The 25850-nt window shown below is 49.9% G+C and overlaps 1 protein-coding gene across 4 annotated transcripts in view; it reads right to left on the bottom strand.

Annotated features, from left to right (window-relative positions):
- TRIM2 (tripartite motif containing 2) overlaps nucleotides 1-11781 on the bottom strand; it is a 53908-nt gene extending 42127 nt beyond the window's left edge. For 2 of the 4 annotated variants that reach the window (XM_078863309.1, XM_078863315.1), the window contains exon 1: nucleotides 3837-3966. The gene's annotated coding sequence lies outside the window, so the exon portion shown is untranslated. Of the gene's footprint in view, nucleotides 1-3836; nucleotides 3967-4014; nucleotides 4060-11212 lie in introns of those variants that run through there. The other 2 variants (XM_078863311.1, XM_078863314.1) reach the window with 2 other exon arrangements.
- Between the last annotated feature and the right edge of the window lie 14069 nt (nucleotides 11782-25850).

Genomic DNA, 25850 nt, shown 5'->3' with positions numbered 1-25850 from the left:
GCATGAGCGCCACACCGAACGTGTGGCAAGGAAAAGGGCTTGGTAGTTGACACACACGCGTACATCAACTCCGCACCTCCGATTAACACGGTTGGCAACGTACGGCGCGAAAGAAATTCAGCATGCAAACTAAGGCGTGGAGCGGCGGCGCAGCGATTCGCGCACTCTGCTACGAAGCTGGCGACGCGCGCTCGATTCCCTACTCCGAATACGACCGGTGGAGAGTGACAGCCGAGCCAGTTCTAGCTGCCCCCGCCTCCTCCTCCACCAACCCAGTGCGTAGAAAAGAACGGTCAAGCAATCCTGACAATCCGCAATGGTGTGGGGAGGGCCCTCATCCAGCACTGAATTGACAAAAGGGGGTTATGAAACATGTCGACATGTACGTGAAACGCGTCAAGCTTTGTGAGGCGCACACTGACTGCGCTACCATTGATGTTCGAACAGGTTCGATTCCCACCCACGCGTATCGTCAGCGACAATAGTTCGTGCAGTCGGACCTGGGTGTCCGGGCGGATTGACTCGGCCTAAAAATAGTAGACATGTAACTGTACACCCGGTGCGGCGCGCTGAACGTCAGCACCGGGGATTGAACGCGGCCGCTGAAAATCACACAAAGCAATAGGTAATATCAACAACGAAAGAAAATCCTAATTATTCTAATGCCATTCATTTGTTGGTTCGCAAATTGCCAAGCAGCCAGTGTGACAGAGAAATCACGCAAGCCCTGGCCACATCGCCACCGCCACCACCCACCCCGCCCAAGGGGGGACTCTGGGAGGCTGCTCCCCGAGGGATTGTTAGAGAGGGGCGGCTGCAGATTGCTTTTTGATAAATATCCAAGCCGCGTGCGTCCACGTGGGGTGAGAGACCCCCCCGCACGCCTTCTCCGTCGCCGATACGAGGGTGCAATCGGGAGGCGGCGGGGGAGACGCAGGGGAGCGTGCTGCACGTGTGATGGAGTACGAGATGCACGTGGCGGGCAGGGCCACGCGGGCACGTCCGTGACATATTCACACAGACACGGAGGGGAATTGAAGATTACGGAACTGCGTCTTGTAGTGTAAAGTGTAGCGATGCTGCTGCCGCTGCTGCCGCTGCCGACGTCGTCGTGGTTACGATGGTTAGCATGTCTTGAACTTGCAATCCAGAGGCTGTCGGTTCGATCTCCCGGCACGGACGTTGTAAAATAAATGGCCAGCTTTCTTAAAATCATTTTCTGTTACTTCAGATATATACCATATCATCAATGACGATGAGTGATTTGGTCATAGGCTTGTGTATATGTACCGTACTGTGCACTTTTTGTCTTGCCCGTGACACACGACGGGAATGGGAGGAGAGTCATGGATGTGATGAATGGGAAAATAAAACGGGAGGAGAGAAGAGAAAGAATGGGAAATAAAGAAGGAAAGAATGGAAAGATAGAAAAGGGACGGAAGAAACGGAACCACAGGGTTCAGGAAAGATGATGGGGGGGGGGGGGGGGAAGAGGCTGCATCAGGGCCTCGACGCTGCTGCACGAAAGAGCAGCAGCAGCTGCTGCGTGTGTTTTCACAGGGGGCGGGGAGAGGAATTCAGAGTGGGCGTCGCCACGCGGAAGTCACGTGATTTACAGGAGGCTCCAGCTGATTTAGATAACAGCATATAGCTGTGTACACATGGGTGCATTTATTTAGTGATGCATCATTGCCCGCAGCTGGTTGTGGGAATTTAAGCTCACTTTGTAGGATATCTGTCAGGGGGTGCTTTGCACCAAGCAAAAAAAAAACGTATACGGGGGATCGTGACGAATGTCCACCGGCCGCACGCGTTTACAAAAAGGTAAATGTCAGGTGGTGTACCCTCAAATGGATGTTTAAAACGCCACGCTCTCGACTGAAATCAGCAATTCTGCACAGGAGGAGGGGGAAACAAACACTAGTTTGTGATGGGCGCGAAGCGGGTGACAAAATCAGCATTGTGTGGCCGGAGAAAACCGCAGGCTCAGCACAGCCCCCACGTGTAATGTATTGCCCCGTTCCACACTGGTTGTACTATCGCAAAAAGGCCTGGTTTCAAACAGGAATAACATGTGGGTTGAAATGTCAATGCTTTTGTTTTGATAATCGCTTACATTTTTACCCAATCAAAATGCTATGAATCAATTACTTTGGTGTTACCGTGGTAACTGCATTACCATAGCAATTGCCTCGGATAGCCATGGCAAATCACCGCCGACATCACATGACATGGCGATGTCACGGGCCGCCAAGCCAATCAGGGAGCACCTGAGCCCATGACGCTAAGGAGGGGAGCGATTCCTGCTTCAACTTGAATGCTCATCACTGAGAAAACATTATACCAATGGCCTCAAAATCCCTTAACCCTACCTCTTACCCAACCTTACCCTGAGCCCTACCTTACTCTTAACCCTTCCCTAGCTCTAACCCTAACATATCCCTAAACCCTATCAAACCTCTAACCATACCCTTTCCCCTAACACTACCTTCACCCCTAACCCTACCTTACCTTTATTCATACCTTACTCCTAAACCTACCTTAACCCCTTGCCCTACTCGTACCTGTAACCTACCCTACACCTAACCCTTAACCATGCCCATCATCCAAACCATGCCCGAGCCCTAATTGTAACCCTACCTCGAAGTCGAATCCAATTCCCAAGCCTCACTTTAACACTACCATAACCATTAACTTACCCTACCCCTAATTCTCTCCCGAACTCTACCACTAACGGTTAACCTACTCATTAACCTAAATATAACTCTATCCCTAAACGTAACCCTAACCTTAAAACTCTAGCCCACCCGAACCCTACCAGTAGCCCCCGACTTTATTATTATTAACCCCACAATATAACCCTACCCCTAACCACGAAGTCTAACACACTACCCAAAATCTACTATAACCTTACCGTATCCCTATTCCTAACCCTACATATACACCTAACTTTACCACGACCATTATTCTAACCCGAGCCCAATTCTACCCCCCAATCCTATCCCTAACCCTACCCTTACAACCCAAATCCAGCACTAGGTGTATGCACCCCAGACAACGCATCTGGAATACATTTTATTTTTTTACCAACTCGTTATTTTCTGCCTTAGGCGACCAACGACGTTTTCTAAATCGCACAAATTGTGGCACGGCAATTTCTAGAGTAAGTACCACAGATATTTTCTCTTGTTATATTTTCATGCAAGGGGCATTTTTGAAACTGTTTTTTCGTTTAACATTTGACATCCACAATTAAAATCAAACTACTCACAATACATATATATCATGAGTATTTTGTTAAGACTATAAGTGAAATGGATTTTTTTCATTAAAAGTGAAATGCATCTTTCTCATTAGCATTATTGAGCACCAAGGAGCGACAGGATTCATTAATCCACGGTGGCCAGCGCCCTGCTCCCCGCACGCCGCACACACAGAAAGCGACATTCCGCCATTGCCAATTGATAATCACGTCCCGTTCCATGGCTGCAAAAGATGCAACGACTGCGCAATCCCCCGGTGAGACGGCCGATGGCTCGGAGACCGGGAATGACCTCGCTGCTGATAGGATCGAGTGGCATACAGAGAATCGAGGCTCATTCCCAGCGAAATCAGTCCCTTGTGCAGGCACACGGAGAACCCGTGGTAAATCTGAAGCCCACTTGGTATGCGACGCACCTCACGCGTAAAGCCACAACCCTTGGCGCCCAACCTGAATTATGTGTTTTTTACGGTGTGCATTGACACGAGGTAAAAAAAATATTACGTTTCACGTGCAAATGGCAGCGACAACAAACAGCAAGGGCAATGCACATGGGGAGCACATGTGCGCGTACCTGCAAGCACGAGAAAACACAGCATCACTTCTCAGAGCCGGAGAGAATCGAGGATGAAGGAGCTGGAAAGAGGCACGGGCGACGAGAGCACGGAGCTCTCCCAGCCGTGCAGAGAACGCCCACCACCTCTCTGCAAGTGTGACATCAGCACTTATTATACGTGAGGATCCTCGGTTACCTGGGCAACGGGTACGAGAGCCTCCAATAGGCTAGGCCGGCGTGATGGATCGATGATGAATGTTAACGCTCCCCACCCGGCGACGAGGGACCACGGGCGAGAGAGAGAGGGAGAGAAAGCGGCGTTACCAACACGATGCGTGCGACGTGTACAGTGTATGAATATTTAACGGGCGCAGTGCCGGCCAACGGCACCTCGAATAGAGAGGGCCTGGAGAGGCCACCGTGGCTCAGATGCCACGACAGGGAGATCGATGCTTCTGGAGCCAATACACCCGATTGCGAGGTGGTGGTGGTGGTGGTGGAGGTAGTGGCAGGAGTCAGTCGCACACTGCAGATGCTAAAGACTTAAGGAATTAGCCACGTACTATCCAATTGCATAATTTGGTCCAGTAATTAGTGGATGTTGCATATTATCAAACCAGCCAGTGAACATTCGCTCAGTGGGAGGACGCCTATTTTCTTATGCAGCCCTTATTAGCTGGAGCCGCGTTCCCCTATCCATCTGTGCGATCAACTTCCTGCCCCCCTATTCAAGTCCAGGCTCATGACCTTCCTTTTAACGATGCCATTAAATTGGACTGTTTCTCCGTCATGAAAGACCCCACTGTTCCATGTATAGCATCTCGAGATGCGGTCACATGGTGTCACTGCAAATTCAAATTGCATTGTAGTAAGGGAAGGGTATATGGACTCCGTGAAGAAGAGTAAGTGGACAATGTCGCAGGAAAGGATGACGGCTGATGGACGACAAAATTGATGCAATGGTAGCCAAGAGACTCCCACCCTCATTTCCCAGCGGACGGCCACAACAGAGACGGAGCGGTGAAATCAGTGAATGTGCAGGAGTGAGATGGATTGTGACATCGCAGGACTGTTGGAAAGGTGAAGGCATTGCGATGGGGGGGGGGGGGGTTAATCTATTAGCAGCTATCCAATGATTCATGACAATGATGATGTAGATGATGATGACGATGACCACGAGTTAATGGGCATCTGAATATATAGGTGGTTATATAATACAGAACCATGTGGGTTGTTAACACCCTCTACATCCCAAGTGGCATTTACCAGCTGCCAGGCAGCTCTAACACCTGTGCCACCAACGCTTGATTTACCTTGCGTCGTCAAAATGCAGCAGTAGCAGCAGCAGCCACCGTACAAAGGGGGACGATCCAAAACACCGTAGTTTGTAACGTCGGCAATGTCATCATTCCAGGTTTTTTTTTCCTTTCCAAATGTTAACAAGTCACAGGACAAGCTCACGCAATCCGATGTGACACGGCCAACCCACGGCTGCCCTGAAGCGAGATGCGATTACATCACGTACCGTGGCTGTAAATACCACAGCACACACACACACAGACGCACGAAGACACACACAGAGAGGGGGGCACGTCAGCTCACCAGAACGCGCCCCCCCCCCCACCACCACGCTTCCCCCATATCCTGGGGAGACGCCGAGTCTGAGAGGGCCCAACATGAGCTGGCTGTCATGGCAACCTCACGACTCATAAGCTCCGGTGAAATCTAACACAAGCCTGGCAATTGGTCTCTTCACCGGAGGTTAGCAGACTGGGTTACAATAATATTCAAGCCAGATTTGTTGCGTGGATATGTACATTTATTTGTTTCAGAAATAAATCGCTTCGAGAAGGCACGCTGTAAGACAAAATACACGGGAGCAAATGCAATTAATTCTAGGCTCAACAACGCTGACGTTATGGCCCACAGACCTGCAATGGGAATTAGGTAGAGAGATATGTCTACTTGTAAAACGGGCCTCTGCTGCTCGTTAATTCAACAACGATCAGTCTTTCTCCTGATTGGCATCGTAAAGTCCCCCGTGCGGTTTAAAGACGAATTGGGGGAATGTGCCGGTGGGCTCTGAGATCAAACACCAGGGTCTGCATTCTCAAGCAAGGTCTGCACTGTACTCATAGCTGCTCGATATGAAAAGGCTGATGATAGAAAATAAAAATTCTACATTCTTTTAAAAAAAATCACCCATCCGCTGGCCATTATTCAAATATTTTTCTTCACCGAGTTTCGATTTTTTTTACCGGAGTGTTTTTGTCATCCATGAGTTTTTTGCGATGGCGTAAATATAAATGTGTCGTTAAACCCACCACCACCCGACACAGCCAATTAGTAAGGTTTGTCACGTAAACAGAACATGCTAATTCGTTTCTAGTACAGCACACCGGTGTGTTGGGTAAACCCACAACATTTACGGCACTCGAATAAATGTTGTGGGTTTACTCTCCAACACACAACGAATTTGCATGTTCGGTTTACGTGACAAACCTTACTAATTGGCTGTGTCGGGTGGTGGCGGGTTTAACGACACAGTTATATATTTAAGCCATCTAACCCAACCCCCTCCATTACGGATAATATTGGTGGCGAAAGCCTCCAACTACTGGGTGTTAATCTGTTTTTGTCACCTTGGGGGTGTTTTTCTTCTTTCAAGCGAAAAAAAGATTGTTTAAAAAAAATATCGTTCAAATTAAACAGAAAGGAGTTTGTTGGCAGGGCTCAATAATGTCAACATGAGAAATACCTCACCGCTCCTCTCGTTGTGTTGACGGAATCACCGATCACGTCAATCTGACACGTGCAGCGTCAGCAGTGGTGGTGATCGAGAGAGAGGTTTCAACTGGATACGTAGGCTCCGTTTGAATGCTACAGCTGGTCAGTATGTCTGTAGGAGGGCTAAGCCCTGTTAGCCCTCATTACCCACCACCTATGACGATATCTACAAAGAATAAGTCTACATAGAGTATTTACAGTTATTCTTAACCCCCGTTGTGGTTTTACGATGGTGTTGGTATATTATACCGTACTTTTAATTGTTTGCATCCCACGTCAGCATAGATATGGGAACACAGTACAGTACAACAATACGTTCTGCTGCACTGCCCTCTGCTGCACGCAAAATGAGAGCCTGCAGCAGCCGAAAACGCCTGTCACATGCTGTGAGATCAACCCACCCAAGCACTCATCCAAGCTCTGTATGAAATAAATTCCTTCATAGTGCGTTACGACAAACATCGGTTTTAAAAACAGCATCAAGTATTATTATTATTCATTCTGCTTGGCATTTAGCCGTCGTTGTTGTTTTGTCTGGGCAGCTTCGTTCTGACCCTCCGAGCCCTGGCCGAGCCACAGAATGACAGCAAGTCTCCCCACAGCGCATCCGGCAACACCGCCACCTCGCGGCTCACACCGCACGGTGCCACACCACCACCACCACGACGGTGTCCTTGCAGAGACCCTGGCGGAATAGAGTGTGTGGGGGGAGGGTTCTGCTTATAGGTCTCGGTTTATAACTCTATTAATGATCAGAGTATCAGAATGTTTTTGTTTTATATTGTGGGGAATCCGATAAGCTATGAAGCTCTTTTTCACAGACGTCCAGTCATGGAAAAAACCGATGCGCCAGTCTTGGGCCTCGTCATCATAGGACGAGCCCAAGCGTCGTCACGTGGGCGTTGAAAGTCCACGTGGTGGCACATGGCGAGGCCATCATTGTGACGTAATGTCAGCACTTGTGCTGAATCACCCATCGTGTCCATGTCGCATGCAATAAACAATACATGGGGAGGGGGGGGGTGGTATGATTGGCCACCTGTTCCCAGACAGTCTGGGAATTAGCACCGGTGTTTGCGTGTCAGGAATTGATTTGATCCGGTACCAGTGCTGTGTTGAACTTTATTGCAGGGGATTGCACAGTGTTGATAAGAGACCGAGTTGCTGGCTGCGATGTTATGCCCCCCTAGCCCCCCGGTTTGGTCTGTGGGAAAAGCTGGGCGACTGCAATCGGCGGAGGCAGTGGTTGGTCCGCTGCGCTGTGTACTCGGCGAGCCAAGTTTCATCCCTGGCCATGGCTAACACCAAGTGACAAGTGGTCCCCCCCCACCCCGACACTTCGCCAACCCACGCTGACCGGCGTGGTGAAGTATGGTCAAACCCCCCACGACCCACAGGCCATGGGGGAGGCCTTCTTCATCAGGCGGTTTATAAAGGGCTCGGTTTTATTTCCTTTTTTATTCTTACCGTCAATTTTACCTTATTATAAATTATATAAAATCGAAATGTGTTTCAAGATGACTTGGAGAGTGGCTACATTTTAAAAAAAGCCACACTGTACGACTGTAAAGTAAATAAATGTTCGCAGTTGTAATATCTTTCCGTGAAGTAGCTTAGTAGCACTATTTTAACCAAGCTCACAACATGATAATTGGTTTTTTACCCTTCTATCTGGCAACAAAACTGACACCTTTTTACAAGGAGTCATGTTTGCATAGACCACAATACCTGCAGTCATAATGCAAACAAAAAACATAACTCTGATAATGTGCACTGTCCTTGAAGTTGATTGGTCCATACCCGAGACAGCTTTCCTTAGAGCAACTTCAAGGACAGTGCACATTATCAGAGTTATGTTTTTTGTTTGCATTATGACTGCAGGTATTGTGGTCTATGAAAACATGACTCCTTGTAAAAAGGTGTCAGTTTTGTTGCCAGATAGAAGGGTAAAAAACCAATTATCATATTTTTACTGGCAAATGAGGTTCCAATGGTGTATAAGCTCACACCACTTTTAGCAAAGCTATATAGGCGGAGATGGCTTTACCTGCTAAAAACTTTAAATAATTCCATCCAAAGTTTACACCTAGCAAAATAACCCCTTGTGAAAATGTTCCTATACTCTTGGTTCTTTCGGTAAAGTCACGTAGGTATAAAATAAAATAAATGTTCCTATTTATTTCCAATGAGGAGTAAAATAAACTTACTCTGGTGTATTTGTCTAGGTATAAAGGTTGGACACACCACGCATGGAAAACTCTTTAACATTCAGATTCCATTACCATCCATTCTCAAAGATGAATCATCAACCACAAAAGTGCATTCCCAACTGCATCTGCATTACTTAAATGTAACAAAAAAAAAAAGCCATCAGAATTTTCAAGCATCATTTCGATTAAAACCTAAACCTTTGGAACCGATCCAAACCAACGGTCCCATAAGTCACCAACCTTCGCTTCCACTCTGATTTCTCCCCGGCTACAGCATCGTACTTCGTCATTTCCATTACGGCTGCACTTTCCGTGGGCGTCTCGAGTCGTGTTTATTCAAGCATCCCTTGAAAAAGTTCCACTGTGAAACATCGGCCGAGCGACTCATTGCACAAAACACACACACACACTCTCGGGCTTTGGAGGGTGACATAAAGCCCTGCCGGAGTGCTGGCCGCTGCCATGGGAGTCGGGCAACAAAAGTGCGCATTATCCGCACCGCGCACAAACGGCCCCTTCATTTCCCTTTTTGGCAGAACGTCCGGACCATCGCTCTTTAGCATCACGGTCACATCGCCCCCCTCGCCCTCCCTCTCGAGCAGGGCGCAGTGTCGCCACAACGGCTGCACCCAGCGACGCGCAACATTGTGGGCGAAAAGCTTGCAGGAGAGAACACGCTTCGACGAGCACACGGAATCGAGGTCTCCGTGTGCGCGACTTTTCGCTGCGAGCGGGGTTGCTCTGCACGATGCAGCCGAGGGCACTGGCAAGAGGCGTCCGCACGCCCGGGATGATGTTTACTGAAACGCTGCATCCGGCTGGCACAGGATGTTTCGTTGAAGAATGTGTTGGGAACAGCATTGGGGGTCCTGGGTCATGGCCAGGCCCTAATGTGTCTTGGTGGCTGTAAACAAGTCATGGAACAGGTCACCAGTACAAAATGAAACTAAATAATTATACAAGCAGACAAGCTTTGTAAGTGTGCTGTAGGAATTGTAATAGAGTTACACGGAAATAACATTACGTACAAAATCACTCTAAAATAATAAATTACCCATCTCAATCAGTGCAGGTTGGAGTACGGCGGGGGGGGGGGGGTAGCATATAAGTACAGAATAAATATGTATTTATCTGCCCTGCCCTCTGACAATACTCTAAATATAAACTACAGTTCTACATCTCAATCTGTAATCATGATGATTGGTGACAGTACATGTTCAATTTAATACAGAATACAGGTGTGCCAATGGGGAATTTAAACAAAACCTTAGTTCTACTAAAAACTAAAACGTTGACTGAAGTGACATCAGACTATCCATTAGCGCGGCATGAAGGGGAATGGATTAAATGACACATGCACTCTGCACGCAGGGGGCATGTGTCATTCAATCAATGTAGACATCCACCTCTGTTTTAAGCATGACCGACTCCTGACATTACTTTTAACATTCCAAACATACACACTGCTAAGAACAGGCAGTGGGGATGTTGCTGCTTTACATCGCCTTCAGTGTCACTCCACGAGAGCAGAATTACTTGGATCACACGGATGAAGGGGAACGCATATTTATAGATGTGTAAGCCTTCGCCAAACCACACTGACCAGCGTGGGGAAGTATGGTCAAATAACTCTCACTATGCGCACGGTGTGGGGAAGCTCTCATTCAGCAGTGGATTGACAAAAGGGCTGTGCATATATGATGCCAGCAATGGACTGAATGCAATTTAAGCATAATGGGTGACCCAGCCCCGCTGAGTGAGACCAGCCAACATCCAGGCTGTCATTCTTGGGGGGCCACATTTGAACATTCTGTCCTCTGGATCATTGTCTTGGAATAAACACCTTTGTAACAAATTTCAGCTTTGTAGCCCTTCCAGAACATCATTAGAATTTCAAAACACTCGGGCAAGATGGTCTGTGTGTATCCATCATGGATGATTTGCTCAGTCAACCCCGACCTGGATTTGAACTTGCACATTTCAAATTGAGTGTCATCATGTGTAACATGGTTCCAAAGCGAGAGCCTTATTCCATTTTGAATCTAATTCTACATACAAGCAACACAAAGGGCAGTTATAGATACGAGCAAGGCATCATTTATCACCGACTACTTTCCAGGTTGCACGTAGACTGTAGTAGAGGCATGCGAGTCGCAGCCACGGCGAGAGCTTCACTGGGTGTTGTGCGCAGTAATCTTTTCCGGGTCGCGAACAACTCTTACGGGCTCGACTGAAACGAATCCCTGCTTACAAGCGTCCATCTCTTAACTTACATCTTCGCGTGTGTATTAGGTGGCAGCCAAACGTGCGTCACAGCTGTAATAAATGCGCGCTGGGCATTCATTCGTTATTTGATCTCATTCATTCATTCAGTGTTAATTGCACGATCGGGCTCACCTGTCGCCATGGTGTTTGCCGCACGTGCTTCTTCCTCTCTCTCTCGACTTCTTCTGATCGGCAGTCCAGGTGGCTTAAGGACGCTCACGTGGGATCCCCAAGTACGCGGGCGGGCGGGCAGGTAAGGGTTCTTAGGTGGTTGGATGCTCAGATATGTAAACAGGTAGGCGCTCCGGTGTGGCGGCAGGCAGACGATCCAGGCGAGTGGTTGTCGAGGCGAGTTAGCGGGCGAATCTGCTCGGTAGGTTACGCAGGTGCGTAGACAGGTGAGCACGCAGATAGGCGCTCAGGTGAGTAGGTCGGCAGGCACTCGGGTAAGTTGGTGGGCAGGCGCAGATTTTGACTGTTGGATAGGCGAGCAGGTAGCTAGGCGCGCAGGTGTGTAGGACAGGCGGCTACAAGGTGTGTAGGCGTCCAGGTGAATCGATCCCAACAAGGAGCAGCCGGCGTACCGCCTTCTGCGCCTGCTGAAAGTCGGGTCTCACGGAAAGCTCTCTCTGAGTCCCAACCTTCCCCCCCAGCTCCTGCAAGGGTAGAGGAGAGCACACGAGGGCCAATGTCGCGTTACGAAATCCCCCGCTCCGACTTCTCCCTCCCCTCTCTCCTCTTCCCCACCACCACCACGGGACCACTCAGCAGCAACTGCCCGCCTCCACGCACGCACGCACACAAACAGCCCCCCCCCCTTACCGGCTGTGCGTGACCGTGATGCCACTCGGCGTGGGTGGCCAACTGTGGGGGGGCGAGGTGGGGAGAAATTTGCGTGGCGCGTAATAACAAGGAAGAGAAGGCATGCATACGCATGCCTTCTGCATGCACTTTTAAAGCGAACGGGGTTGTCCTTGCAAGTACTGTACTCGATGGGATCAGCAATGTGGATGGGAGCCCATGGGTAGCAGTCAGGGCAAAACGCGTTTGAATATTTACAGTTATTTTAGCACAGGTTTGATATCTCCAAGTTTGTTTTTTTATGAACCCCCCCTCCACCCCTGGTGAATTAACCAGGGCTCTCTCTTGGGCGAGTCCCGAATTGCAACACAACAAGCTTAGGCAAACGTTTGGTTCACGTTGGACCACCTTTACGAGACTTCACCATGAAACCCCTTCCACCAGACTGACGGACAGAGCGAACGGGATGTCGCAGCCTTCGTGGGGGAGCGTTCACCGTGTCCTGCCGCCACGTTGAGGGGGTACGCACGGTAGAGGCAGGGTCCCCGTTGCTGTACTGCACGGGACATCAAAGATGGAGACGGCGGAGCGGGGAAATGTTGACTTGGGGCGCGTTTACCCACGGTAAATAGTGAAAGATTGCGCCGTTTCAGTTTTTGTTCCGTCTCGTGTAAATAATTCACGGTTTTTTGTTATAAAATGATAGAGCCCTTGGTCAATCCACTGCTGGATGCAGCCCTCCCCGATTCAGTATCCATCATGATGGGGGTTGAAAGGCCATACTTCACCACCATGTGTTTAGAGGATGTGTCTACTATACATCTCCACATGATAAGCCACTTCGTTGAGCGACCATTTGTGACCAGGTCGCTTCTGAAAAAAAGTGCTTCATAGCTTAGTGGGGCTTTACCTGGTAAAAGAAATACGTGCTTTTTTGTATCTTTCTTATACCTTGAACTCCTACCGTGTTGTTTATCGATTGTTGTAACTTACTGACCCGCCCCTACTGGACATCTGTTAAAAAGAGCTTCAAAAGCGCATCGGATTTCTCCTCCAGGATAAATAACGACGCTGATTCTGATTGCCGGTTCAGATACACCACTCGCCTCTGATGTTAGCCATGGCCGAGAGTGGCACTCGGGTTTGCCAGGGTTGGTAGCGCTGCGAATTCGCTAGCCACCGCATCAGCGCTCCCTCGTGTAACAGTAACCATGTCGGCAGCATTTTACACATCTGTAATCCCATAGAAATGTGGAATTTCTACCATTGGCTGCAGAACCACCTAAGACTATGGATTTGCAACACCATTCGCGTAATTGAACACAATAATTCAGAAGAAACACAAAAGAAAATAACTTATTTAAAATGCACAAGGCAATACGGGAGATATGGGTAATTACGTGCTTAGAATTAACAAGAGTAGCCAATTGCTGTCCGGATATTGCCTGTGAATCAATAAAGCTACCGCTGCATGTCTAAATGTGAGGTTTCCCCATTCCTCAGTGTTCACTCGTGTGCGGTCAGGGCAGTGTGTATCTGGTTATATAATCACTTTCTACTTGTATGTGCTCACAGGGGCTATCCGCACTTGTATCATCATCATCCAACGAAATTGAACAGTGGTGTATCAATGCTTAGATTAATTTAATATCGATGATATAATCGGTTCACGTGCGTAAGAATGGATGTTAAGATTCGTGTATGTTCTATGTAAAACTGGTCTTGTCACTCCCGCAGCAACTAGAGGCGCTATCGTTCACCTGCAAAGCAAAATAATAAATCGAATCCAGTACCTAATGTACTAGTTCACCGCAATGTTACAAAATAAAAAATACTCGAATTGCAATGACGAATCGTGACATCTCTTTCGAATCGCCGGAGATGAGGGTCATAGTTACAGCCATCAAAATAATGAATCAGCTCCACATACACAAACACATATGAGAGCTGCCTTGCGGTTTCATCCGTGCGGCGCTGTGATAGTGCGAGCAAACAATCCCTGGGACTCGGACAGGTACGATGAGCCATGTCTCACGTATCGGCGGATGGCCCAATCGCCAGGCACACATTCAAGAAATGCCAACGAGCAAAAACATTGAATGGGAGAAAGGGACCCTGGAGGTTGGCACGTGAATTCGGGTGACCGCGCCAAGGCCATTATAATTCCAGGCTCGATCAGCTGTCAAATTACATCTGCGTCACGGCCCGATAGAGGAGAGACGGAGAGGCGTGGACGGAGACACTGAGAGGGACGCGGGAGAGATACGGTGTGGATAGGCACGCAGAGACGGGGAAGAGACAGCCACGCACACAACGGAGAGCGATAAACAGACTCGGACAGATAGAGAGAGACAGGGAACCACGCAGAGAGAGAGAGGGATAATGAGACAGACACGGGAGCTATGTCCGCATGACTCACATGAGTGGGCTAGAAAGGATTACGGGCGATAGACGAGGCTGGCGGGGAATGACAGCCTAAGGAGATGACGACCACCACGAAGATGGAGCGAGGAGGAGGTCGTGCCGTGTGTAGAGCGTCGCGGGTGCGCGAGGGATGAAGACAGCGCGTGCGACTCGTCGTCCAGCAGTGCAGAGACCCTGGCCGACGGTGTCGATTGTCACGACAGGCTGGAATTGAACGCCCGGCAAGCGACACACGTGGCGTGGGAGCAGCGCACAGCTGCTACGCAGAGCGTTGCTCGGCGCTGGATTTTGCGCCGAGTCATGCGCGCCGAGTCATGCGAGCCGGAGGCTGCTTGATCTCTGCCTTCATCGCCCCGTGTCGTGAGCTAGGGCCCATGCACCAGGGTCCATGCCAACCACTCTGTTGGAATTGAGTGGAGTGAGCTATGGAGCCAGCTGGCCAAGATCGGGACAAGGACATTAGAGACACTTTTCACCCAGGCAACCGAAGAACACGGACACACATATTTATTGACGAACAGACATTTTACAAATATAAATAAGGCACAATTTCAAGTGATAAAGAACCAATATATGATCGAGGATATTTTGCCATAGAACGGTGTACGAAGTACAATCGTATCCATGATTCCGATACTGTCTGGGACACTTCTAATGTGCACATCAAAGTGTACCTAGCCCGACATCACCACCGCTTCGTGGCAAGTGGCAGCTATTGATCTTGCTAACAACGCGTCAAGCTGTGTTGCCGCAGGCCGAGCTTTTTGCGCCATATAATTAAACGAGTTAATAATTAAGCGACAACCTTTCATTGTTTGAAAGGGACGGCGATGCATGTGCGCACTAACGAGTGAAAACATGTCGTTACACGCGTTCGTGTGCGTTCGTGTGCGTCCCAATGCGGCGAAGTGGGTTCGCGCAAGTGCCCGGTCACCTAGGTTCGATTCCCAGGCCGGGTAAACACCACCAGTGTGTGGACACGTTGCGAGTGAGTGAAGCGGTACTTATCCCAGTCACCTCAAACGTAAGACTTCCCCGGTACAGAGTTCATACATCACCACCCGAGGGAGCTTGCGCCCAGACGTGATTTTGGACCAAACCACGCCCTCGTTTGCCGTTCCGCCCTTAACAGGTGCTCGCTAACAGAACTTAATTCTCAACAAGGCTACGTCAATGATCATGGTGGCTTGCTCACATGCCAGAAGGTAATTCAATAAAATCAACTTACAGCCCTTTGTCAAATCCACTGCTGTATCGAAGGCATCCCGAGCATAATTCGCCACGCTGGTCAGTGCGGGTTGGTGGAAGTGGAGATAATTGCGGGGCCCAGGACAAGGCTCGCTATCGCTCACCGCTGATGTAATCCGTGTCCAGGAATCAAAACTCAGCTCGGCACGTTCATCGTGCAGTGTGCTAACCACTGAGCCACCGCTCCACCCCAGAAGGTAATTGATAATTACCAGCTCTCAAATAGAGTTACAGAGGCGTCCGCGTGATGTGATCCTGTCACGAGCGAGCGTCTCTGCAGGGAATCGGGTTGCATCATTACGCTCGCCGACGAATTCACGTACAAGTGCTCACAATATAACTCATGATTGTTTTGACACTCGAAAGACCGCTCATCCTTCTCACGCAGTCTCGCGTCATTATGATCACATTCGAATTTGGCTCTTGGAAAGCATTCCATGGGCGATTCCAAGATTTTCCATTTGCGAGCTGCATTTTTTTTAAAACACCGCTCCGGACACCAACATTACACACGCAGTATAGCGCGTGTTGGATTTGAGATGGGTACACGAGGGATGGTGCGGCGTGTGCATGCGTGTGAGAACACGCTTTCATTTTACTTTTTATTTTTATATCTACGCGACTTTACCGAAAGAACCAAGAATAAAATTAACAGTGGGCACTTTGCCCCCGAGAGCTGTAAAAACTCCAGTCGGAAAGTAACACTTGAATTTACAACGCCTAGCCAGGAAAAAATAGCGCCCCAGACAGTGTGCACGTGCTGTGTACACACGCGCACGTTAAAACGCCTTGTCCACTGCTGGATGAGGGCCCACACACGCGGTGCTGCTCACGGAGGTTAATTTACCGTAAGTATTTCAGCACGATTGGTCAGAGTGGGTTGGTGAGCATGGGCCGTGGGACTATAGAAGTACGGTACAACAAGGTGTTACAGGCTGCGGGGCCGCGTGTTGGGTAGCAGGGTTGCAGTGCAGCAAATCCCATTGTTGTACTGTTCTATGCGCCCCCCCCCCTCATCCAGCGGTGAATTGGCAAAGGCGCTGCACATTATAAATCTACGTTCCTGCAAACAACGATCGATGAACGCGTTGGCATTGGGGCACGATCGCAGATCACACACACACACAACCTCTCCGCACGCTTGCCAAGAGACATCGGATCTCTCTAACGGATGCAGCCTGGGCATTGCACGAAACATTGGCCCAATATCCCTTTGCCCGTGAGTTCAGCGTTTTTGACGAATTTGCGTTGCATATTGGGCGCGCGACCCGATCTCACGGCGCCCCCACGCATTTGTGCACGGACACGCGGGCGCATCGTTGGTTCAGGATTACGCATCGCCCTTCCGGGAGCTGTTGGCTGGGGATGTAAACCCTCACGGTTTCAATTCCTCAACGTCGCTTTGCCAATGTCAGCGCTGCGCTGCGTGGCTTAGAATCCGCGTGTTGAACGCCCTTCGCACCGCACGTAGCCGACCGTGCTAATCGGAGGTTAGCTCTAGAGGAGGTGAGGGCGACGTGCTGCTGTGAACCCGACGACCCGACAGGTCAAATATACGAGTCGGTCCTGGGCCTCCTCCCCATTCACAAACTCGCGCTGCCCAGAAAACTAAAGCGACACACGGGGGGGGGGGGGGGGTGGCCGTCTTCCTTCAGCAGTGAATTGACTAAGGGATGCGAAGTTGTTATTGTATTGTTCGTAGTGTAGGGTAGGTAACACAGGTTTGCTCTCTCGGTTTGCATTAAGCCCAGATAATACACGGGGTGATCCATCTACAGACACCCCACATGTGTCTCGTGCTCTCCAGGTAGATTAATTATTGAATGTCGTGAAAGCATCCTCGCCTTCAGGGAGGAAGAGCGTCAACAGATGCAATTAAAAATACGCGTACAGTATTGAGATTGTGGAACGCGTGTAAGGGGCTTTAAAATCAAATGCAGTTTTATGTTGGCTCTATACCGTACCACGCGGCCAATGTGTCTATTTGCGTGTGTATCATTGTATATCAGATACCGGACCGTGATATTCACGGAGCACAAGACAAAGATCCCCTGTGTAGTCTTTACGGCTGTTAGGGCAAGTGCAGGTAGCGAGGAGCACCTACGAACGCCGGCACGGCACACGAGGGGGTGGGGGAGGCCAATAACCACGCCCGGCCGCCTTTGTCTCCCGATATCTTAAAAACACACCGCACCAGGTACTCATTTGAGGCCGAGTCGACCTAGGCAAAGCACAGGGCCGGGTCGGAGAATTCGTCACCGGTGTTGGCCGCGAGTTGGAATCAAACTCGCGGGGCCGGGTTCGTAGCGCAGCGCGATCCATTACGCGACCACTCCCCACACACAAAGACAAAGATCCCCCCGTGTAGCCTTAACAGACTGTAGGGGCAAGTGCTGTTAGCGAGCACCTATGAAGGCTAGCATGGCACACGGGGGGTTGGTGGCCAGCACCACGCCCGGCCGCCTTCGTCTCCCGTGGCGATGTTTACTATACACCGCACCAGGTACTCATTTGAGGCTGAATCAACCTAGGGGAGGCCCAGGACAGGTTCAAATAATCGTCACTGGTATTGGCCGTGACCGGGAATCGAACCCGGGTCGCCAGGTTCGTAGCGCAACGCGCTAACCACTACACCACCGCTCCCCACCACACACACACACACAGACACACACACGGGACAAGCACGCGAGACCGTCGGGATGATGACAACACACAGCGAGCGGTAACCTGGTAACTCCGTTGCTGAAAAGAAGCCTCGTCAGATGCCCTCTCTGCCCACCACCCTCCTCCTCCTCCTCCTCGCCACGAGCAGCCCAGGGAGCTCCCAGGCGCCGATGAGGAGGGGGGGGGGGGGGCTCCTCCTTCTCCCCCCCCCCCGGCACGGCGCTTTTTTGTTTTCTCAAGTCAGACGTCAAGGGGGTTGCCGGGGGTATGGGGATGACGACGCCACTTTTTGTTACAAGTGGGCAATGGGTGGGTGGGTGAATGGGCAATGGGTGGGTGAGTGGTCAATGGGTGAGTTAGTGGGTAATGGGTGGGTGGGTGAGTGGGCAATGGGTGAGTGAGTGGTCAATGGGTGGGTGAGTGGATAATGGGTGGGTGGGCAATGGGTGAGTGAGTGGTCAATGGGTGGGTGAGTGGATAATGGGTGGGTGGGTGGGCAATGGGTGGGTGAGTGGGTAATGGGTGGGTGGGCAATGGGTGAGTGAGTGGTCAATGGGTGGGTGAGTGGATAATGGGTGGGTGGGTGGGCAATGGGTGGGTGGGTGAGTGGGTAATGGGTGGGTGAGTGAGTGGGTAATGGATGGGTGAGTGGGCAATGGGTGGGTGAGTGGGTAATGGGTGGGTGGGCAATGGGTGAGTGAGTGGTCAATGGGTGGGTGAGTGGATAATGGGTGGGTGGGTGGGCAATGGGTGGGTGGGTGAGTGGGTAATGGGTGGGTGAGTGAGTGGGTAATGGATGGGTGAGTGGGCAATGGGTGGGTGGGTGAGTGGGTAATGGGTGGGTGAGTGAGTGGGTAATGGGTGGGTGAGTGAGCAATGGGTGGTGGGTGAGTGGGTAATGGGTGGGTGAGTGGGCAATGGGTGGGTGAGTGGGTAATGGGTGGGTGAGTGTTTGGTTGGGGCGATGAGGATGTTAAAGGGACAGGCGGCCAAGGGTCCGAGGGGTGAGACTGATGTGGGACGGGCCGAGGCAACGCCGTGAATGTGACGCAGGAGGCGTTGACACGAAGCGAGTGGAGGCGCTGTAGCAGAGGGCTTTGCGTGGCGAGTCCCAGGCACGGAATACAAGAACGTTTTGTTGTTGTTAAACACCCAGCCTCCAGGATAACTGAATTAATTATATTAAGCATACTCTTTGGTTCTTTAGGTAAAGTCACGTAGGCAATACAATTATTTCACATATCTGTCCCTGCACGTAAAAAAAACACAAATAAATGTGCTTCCATTTGCAAAGTACAACTGACTAATTGTTGATTTTAATGGCAAAAAAGCAACCATACAAATGACACCTGGATTTTTAGTGGGGAGCTGAAATCTCGTTTTAACCCCCTCAGCCTGTCAAGCGGGGGGTGCTCACCCCCCTCCACCCCACGACGGCCCTTCCTTTGGTTGTGGGTCAAGGTGGTGGGGGCACGTGGCGGGGATGAGGTTGAGTCCCCCTTTGTCTATGAACAGAGACGTCGGGAAAAACGTCTCATGGGAAGTGACTTTTGGCCACCAACACGTGGATCGAAGCTGCGGTGTTGACAAGTGCCGTATTCCCATTCTTGCGGTGGCAAGGTTGGCTGGAAAGCGAGTTAGCTCGGGTGAGAGCTAGTACTCGTGGCTGCTTGGCTACTTAGTTACATTTATATGATAGAGGTAGTATTTGTGACTGGCTGGCTAGTTGCTTAGAGTTAGTGTCTACTAGGTGTAAGTCAAGCTGACAGTCTGGAATGCCACAGAACTACTTCTGAGATGTCTTCAATTGATTCAAGCACGCATGTCCCTGCTGATGGGACACTGCACGTCTAAAGCGGCCCAGAGTTTGCGTGCTGTAGCATCATGCTGCTGAAATGATGCACTACCAGCAGGCAGTGGGGGATGTTGCGCTGTGTATAAGAAGCTTTAATTCGTTTCAATGTGGAGAGACAGATATATGCAGGAGGCATTGCTCAACCCTGGCTCTCCCAGTGACCGCTGGGTCTCAGCAGGGGGCAGCACTTTCCAACTCGCCTTGCCACCGAAATTCGTATTTATTTGCTTCACGACAATTCGACCGATACGGTTATAATTCTCAGAGTTAAAATCCACCGACATTGAGTGGAGGACCAAATTAATTGTGATGTTTCGTGCGTTAGTCGTCGTTTGTGATCGCGCTGAGATACTCAACTCACCACGCTTGAAATAAAACCCCGTTTAAAATCACAGACGGCTGAAACTTGGATACCCACCCAGGCCCCCAGCGGTGCCCGCTCAGACCTCTGACCTCTGCCGCCAGTCACCGCCGCTCCACATGACCGCAGTTTACACCAGACTTGTTGGCAATGGTGTCATCGCAATCGTCGTTGTGGTTGTGGCTGATAATGTACAGTACGTTGTTGACCATGACAAGAAGGTCGCTTGAGACAGTGGCAGCTGAACTTCGATCACGGCGTGTGTGAGGAGAGTGATCGGTACTTACAGGTACAGCGCTGCAACGCAAATATCTAGGATATGACTTAACAACTAGTGCATACAAGTGTCACTTTGAACATAACGTAAACACTAATAGAATACAGGGCACTGTCCATTGCCGTGAGGCGTTGTGACTGACACTGTGAATCATGAAGAACCAGTGGCATCTACATGTACGGAACATGAAGAACTAGTGGCATCTACATGTACGGAACATGAAGAACCAGTGGCATCTACATGTACAGAACATGAATAACCAGTGGCATCTACATGTACGGAACATGAAGAACCAGTGGCATCTACAGGCTATTATAGAACTTTTAAAGCAATTCTCCGTGTTTAGTGTACGTGCCGTACAACATTTTGGAATCGACAGGAGTAAAGTTGGACTTACGAACAAATCAACTTACGAACCTAACTCGTGCATAAGTAGAGGAGCCCCTGTACTGTTGTTTTAGTCCATCAGCCTATTGGCTTGTTGAAGGAACCAAACTCTGAACTGGTTCTGCCAATCTAGGTCTCATCAGCCGAGACTAAACCGGTCCGGAGTTTCCTTATTTAACACATTCCTGCGGAGGGAGCTGGTAGGAACGTTGGGTTGCTCAGTCAATGGGCAGGGTCAACGGCGGCGTGGTGTATTCAGCAAATATGCCCGACTGTGAGGGCGGGCACAAGCCGGCTGGAGTAGGTGAAACGTTGAGTTTTATAAGGGCACCACGGGGTGACCAGCCCCTCCCCACCCAGCCCCACCCCACCCACGTGACGTCACAGCTTACTTGCCGTGCAAAATAGATGCATTATTGCGCCCCCCCCCAAAAAAAATATACAAAAGTTTTTTTTTTATAATTTTTGCACGGTTTACAGTCTGGAAAGTACCCACATGGCAAATTTCAAGTCTGTTGCATGTCGGGAAATATGCTAAACATTTTGAACAGATACATATTCACAAATGTCTCTTTTTTATATATATAGATTAAGAATTATTTAAAAAATTATATTTACTCTGCAAGCATGTATTCCAGAGCGAACGCCGCGCTTTGTGAGATGTGTGGTTTTGAAACGTCTCGCCTCCTCCTGCCCTCATAGCCACTGGGGCCAGGGAGGGGAGGGGAGCACAGACAGACAGCCGAGCCCTGGCGTGAGACGTGAAACCCGATCTCCCGTCTCGCAAGTCAGCCGTCGGCTCGCTTGACAGCTCACCGCCAAAAAGCATTGCCCAGCCAAACCTCACGTTGTATTACACCCACCCACCCCCCGGGCTCCGACAGATTTATCTGTTTAAGGGCACCCTCACATCCTTGGCTGGCCCACTCTTATTTCCCCGTACATCTATGTTTTTTTACTCTTTAAAACAATGACGAATTTACTCGGCTATTGATTGCATTGCACGCGTTGCTGGGATCGCGTGGAGAGTCTCGCAGTAGCCACAGCGCATCGGCGTTCTGCGAATCCGACCACCCGAGTTCCAATCTCGACCACAGGTAACGTCAATGGCGAGTGACGTGGAATGCTGTCCTAATTTACCAACGTAGCGAAGTATGGTTGTACAATCACGTGACCGACTTTTTGTGGCCTGGCCTCTATCCAGCAGTGGATTGACAACGGTCGATGCATCATTAATACTACCACACATTACGTGTTTTAGCAGACATTGAAGACGGAATCAAAATATCAAATTACTCTTATCTTGTGTATACATACGTCGGTTGTATTTACGGGGCATATTTCGATCAGGTGCCCATTATAACCTGGTTACAACCATTCAGGGACTCGATGGCCCTTCCACAGCGTTTGATGTCATTGCAATTCGTGTCATATCCGTTCAATACGCAGTTTAAGTGGACGCCCTCCGTTATGAAAAAAAACATCACTGAGTTTTAATTTGCTCTGGTTTGCTCCTGTAAGCGTCGTTTATTCAATATAAAACTTTTGGAAAATTCGATCGGACTAACATGAAAACGTGGTCTTTATATCAGTAACAAAGAAAATGAATAGAGTGTGGATACTGTATGACAATTCACAGCACTTTGTCGGTCCATAATTGCGGGTTCGGTGAAGGTGGTTGGGGGGGGGGGATTGAAGGTGGGTGGGCAGGACCGATTCAGACATCAGTCGCCACCGATGCGAGCCGTGGCCAGGAATCTAACTCGGGTGACGGGGCTAAGCCACCAGGCAGCGGAGACAACTCGACGCAGTGGAGTTGCAAGAGCCTCCGACCAACGCGGCAGACCTCGTCAAACCCCTGATGATGATTCGACCTGGGGTCATCGGCTGCGGAGGTTACGAAGTGTGCACTAGATGGCAGCACAGCAGCATGGATGTGTGGACTGCACGCCAATGCTGCCACGTGTCCACGCACCACGCCTTCGCCGCCGGCGCGCGGCGTGGCTCCAAGGCCCTCGTACAGCAATGGATTGACAGGATATGTAGCTTATAATCAATTAACAGGGGTCGACAAACTGCGGCTGGCTTCGTGACTATTGAAATATTGAGTTTTTTTTACGAATTCGATAAAAAAAATCTCTGCTCGTTATTTTGGTTTGACGACCCCCTGATCGATAAGAAACTTTGATTTGTGTTTCATGAACTCGACCCAAGTTCGGGATTGCCACAAGTGCGTCGCCCTCCTCGTCCGCGTGTGCGGGGTTCTCGCGTTTCCTCCCGCTTGAGTTCAAACTCGCCAAAGAAAGTGGACCAATCATCCCGATGTGGGCACCAACCGCCTGAACATATCCCCGAGGCTCAGCGAGGATTTGCACATTCAAACCCCCTTTTCTGTAAATCCACTTCTGGGAATGAGGCCCTTTCCACTCCGTGCAGCAGGTCGTGGGGGTTATTAGGCCATATGCACCACGCTGGTCGGTGCGGGTTGGTGAAGGCGGCGGGAGCATAGACGTTGGAGTATAGTACAGTACAACTATATGCTTATCTGCAATGCCCTCTATTGTCTTTTGTAACATGTACAATAATTATAATTGGCGCTTCTTGTAGTGCGCGTCGCCCTATGCCCCGTGTGTTCGTGTGTAGAGCAAATGGAACTCCATTCTCTCTCGCCAGATTATAAATATAAATGCGTGTCGAGTCCATCGGCCTATCATTATTAGATGTCCAGACCAATATAAAATCACGCAGCATTTGTTCAAGCAACCCCTGGACTTGCGATGACCTTCTGGGTTCTCACCAGCAGAGTCAGGCTTGCTAAACAAATGATGCTGGGTCGCCGGATGTTATTGGCAAGGGCACTCCTTGGAAACTACGGGGGAGAGGGGTGGCTCCGGTTCGACGCAAGACCAATGCTGCACACAAACGAACGCGTCTGTTCGTGGCCTCATTTGTTTCGGCCAAGTCAAATATTAACCCTGCACTAACCCCACTCGGCTCAAGGACACCACGGGTCGGCGATTCTTAAGTTCGATCCCGTATGACTCTTAAGGCACGCAAACTCCCCCTTGCATTCACGTTCATTCATTTCGCGGCTTCTGCCTTGCGGAACGGGCGCGTGCGGGGAGCCGTTGCGCAGTGGTTAGCGCACCGCGTTGCGAACCAGGCCCCCCGAGTTAGATTCCCACTCAGGGATAACACCGGTAGCGGACATCGGTAGCGGATATCTGCAGCAGTGCTGGGTCTCCCCTAGGTCGACCTGGTGCGGTGTGTGAACACAAAACACTGCGGAGACAAAGGCGGCCAGGCGTGGCAGTTGGTGCACCACCCCCATTGTGCTCGTTAAAAGGATTCGCCCCAACAGTCTACGTAGGCTGTACAGGAAATGTCCACTATTGTTCGTGTGGGTAACGCGATGAAGCCCAGTGCACATTCAAGCCGCCCACAAATGACACTATCAAAATAGACAGATTCAAACGGCTCGAAACTATTGGCGACTGCGTTGAGCGGTTTTGTTGTTATTCGTGCTCTCGTGAGCTTGACTAACAATCGATATGTAGTCGATGACTGTGATCGCTGCATCGTTTTAGCCCGGACAATGACGCACGCAACGGCGATGTCGGGATTTCACATCGCGGCGATGTTGCGATTTCACTCCACCGAGCCTCCCTCCCAGTGCGCCACGTGGACGAGGCGTCGTCACGTGGGCTCAACCGGGACACGCATTGAACCTGTCCTGCAACGTGCGAGAGCGTAAGCACCGTGTCAACACGTGCTGTTTGCTCTGCATTAGTTTCTACGCACACACACTCTGTACATATCATCATCATCACCAGCAGCATCACCAGCAGCAGCAGCCATGGTCTATCCACTGCAGTCCATTTCGCTGCTGCACATCCGCTGGTTTCATTGCTCCACCTCGGCTGTGGTCGTCCTCTCAAGCCGAGTTTTCGCTGCTTTGGCTGCCGTTCCGTCACCGGTCGTCCCCCTCCTGGCGACGATGACGCGTCCTGCCCATGCCAACGTCACGTTTCCCAACAGCCAATGCGACGTCGTCTCGGCCTTAGAATTTTCTTCTCCGATGCAACGCGCGTTCCCCCTCCCTCTGCATCTCGATTTCATTCAAAGCACGCAAAGTTTATTGTTTTGTTTTCATCTTAATATACCCAAGTATGTGGAGTTGCTTTGCGCACTTGTTTTAGTTTTCGTTCCACTTTCTTCGTCTAGTGCCCAATATTCCAGATCAATTCCTCCTCGTAGGTAATTTGGGCTGATTGAATGACAAATTTAGTGTATCTAGCAAATAAAACGATACTTAATCCTGCTGTCCATCTCCCTCGCTTGGCTTAAACAAGTTTGATCCTGGCTTGCCTTGAACAAACGTGTTCGAATATCAAATAACGAGCACGCAACGTGAACTCCTCTCGGCATGTTGGTCTAAGGCTGTGCCCAGATGATATCAGCATTGCCCACGCAGTTCCTGTTCATAAAAGCGACAGCTTAACGTGTTAATGCGTACACACACACATTATATAATGTGGATACGTTTAAGTCTCGTCTTAAAAACACATTTTCTTCAGTCAGTTTATTAAATGTATCTCTTGAAGCTTTCGCGGCTGCAGGAATTCATATTCTTTGGGTATTTCTATAAAGCCACGTAGATAGAAAAATAATGAAAAAATATATCACGATATTAAATATTTATATTGTGGAATTTTTTTTTGTCCATCTACGCGGCTTTACCGAAAGACAATAA

This window comes from Lampetra fluviatilis, chromosome 15 (assembly GCF_964198595.1).
Source record: "Lampetra fluviatilis chromosome 15, kcLamFluv1.1, whole genome shotgun sequence".
In the NCBI taxonomy this organism is placed as follows: Eukaryota; Metazoa; Chordata; class Hyperoartia; order Petromyzontiformes; family Petromyzontidae; genus Lampetra; species Lampetra fluviatilis.
Note: the sequence above shows the minus strand (reverse complement) of the source record. Positions and strands in the feature narration are given on the sequence as shown.